Source organism: Arachis stenosperma, chromosome 2, assembly GCF_014773155.1.
Source record: "Arachis stenosperma cultivar V10309 chromosome 2, arast.V10309.gnm1.PFL2, whole genome shotgun sequence".
Taxonomy (NCBI): domain Eukaryota; kingdom Viridiplantae; phylum Streptophyta; class Magnoliopsida; order Fabales; family Fabaceae; genus Arachis; species Arachis stenosperma.
The window spans coordinates 85769748-85771274 of NC_080378.1; the positions used below are offsets into that span (position 1 = coordinate 85769748).

The 1527-nt window shown below is 41.5% G+C and overlaps 1 non-coding gene across 1 annotated transcript; it reads left to right on the plus strand.

The window, feature by feature from the left end:
• Positions 1-814: 814 nt before the first annotated feature.
• Positions 815-922, plus strand: LOC130964714 (small nucleolar RNA R71). The gene has a single exon (XR_009080791.1). It is a non-coding gene; the product is annotated as a small nucleolar RNA R71 (small nucleolar RNA).
• Positions 923-1527: the final 605 nt, after the last annotated feature.

Below are 1527 nucleotides of genomic sequence, written 5' to 3' on the forward strand. Positions count from 1 at the left end.
TGAGGTCTTCCTCAGTGGCGTTTACTGCCTCTCCTTCCTCTCCAAATTTGGCCATGTTGATGGCCTTGCACTCTCCTTTTGGATTTTCTTATGTATTGCTTGGGAGAGTACTAGGAGGGAGTTCAGTAACTTTCTTGCTCAGCTGTCCCACTTGTGCCTCCAAATTCCTAATGGAGGACCTTGTTTCAATCATGAAACTTTGAGTGGTTTTGATTAGATCAGAGACCATGGTTGCTAAGTCAGAGTGGTTCTGCTTAGAATTCTCTGTCTGTTGCTGAGAAGATGATGGAAAAGGCTTGCCATTGCTAAACCTGTTTCTTCCACCATTATTGTTGTTGAAACCTTGTTGAGGTCTCTGTTGATCCTTCCATGAGAAATTTGGATGATTTCTCCATGAAGAATTATAGGTGTTTCCATAGGGTTCTCCCATGTAATTCACCTCTTCCATTGAAGGGTTCTCAGGATCATAGGCTTCTTCTTCAGATGAAGCATCCTTAGTACTGCTTGGTGCATTTTGCATTCCAGACAGACTTTGAGAAATCAAATTGACTTGTTGAGTCAATATTTTATTCTGAGCCACTATGGCATTCAGAGTATCAATCTCAAGAACTCCTTTCTTCTGATTAGTCCCATTGTTCACAGGATTCCTTTCAGAAGTGTACATGAATTGGTTATTTGGAACCATTTTAATTAGCTCTTGAGCTTCTGTAGGCGTCTTCTTCAGATGAAGAGATCCTCCAGCAGAGCTATCCAAAGACATCTTGGATAGTTCAGAGAGACCATCATAAAAAATACCTATGATGCTCCATCCAGAAAGCATGTCAGAAGGACATTTTCTGATCAATTATTTGTATCTTTCCCAAGCTTCATAGAGGGATTCTCCATCCTTCTGTCTGAAGGTTTGGACTTCCACTCTAAGCTTACTCAATTTTTGAGGTGGAAAGATCTTTGCCAAGAAGGCAATGACTAGCTTTTCCCATGAGTCCAGGCTTTCTTTAGGTTGTGAGTCCAACCATGTCCTAGCTCTGTCTCTTACAGCAAAAGGGAATAGCATAAGTCTGTAGACCTCAGGGTCAACCTCATTAGTCTTGACAGTGTCACAGATTTGCAAGAATTCAGCTAAGAACTGATGAGGATCTTCCAATGGAAGTCCATGGAACTTGCAATTCTATTGCATTAGAGAAACTAATTGAGGCTTAAGCTCAAAGTTATTTGCTCCAATAGCAGGGATAGAGATGCTTCTCCCATAGAAGTCGGGAGTAGGTGCAGTAAAGTCACCCAGCACCTTCCTTGCATTGTTTGCATTGTTGTTGTTTTCGGCTGCCATGTCTTCTTCTTTGAAGATTTCTGTTAGGTCCTCTACAGAGAGTTGTGCCTTAGCTTCTCTTAGCTTTCGCTTCAAGGTCCTTTCAGGTTCAGGGTCAGCTTCAACAAGAATGCCTTTGTCTTTGTTCCTGCTCATATGAAAGAGAAGAGAACAAGAAAATATGGAATCCTCTATGTCACAGTATAGAGATTCCTTGAGGT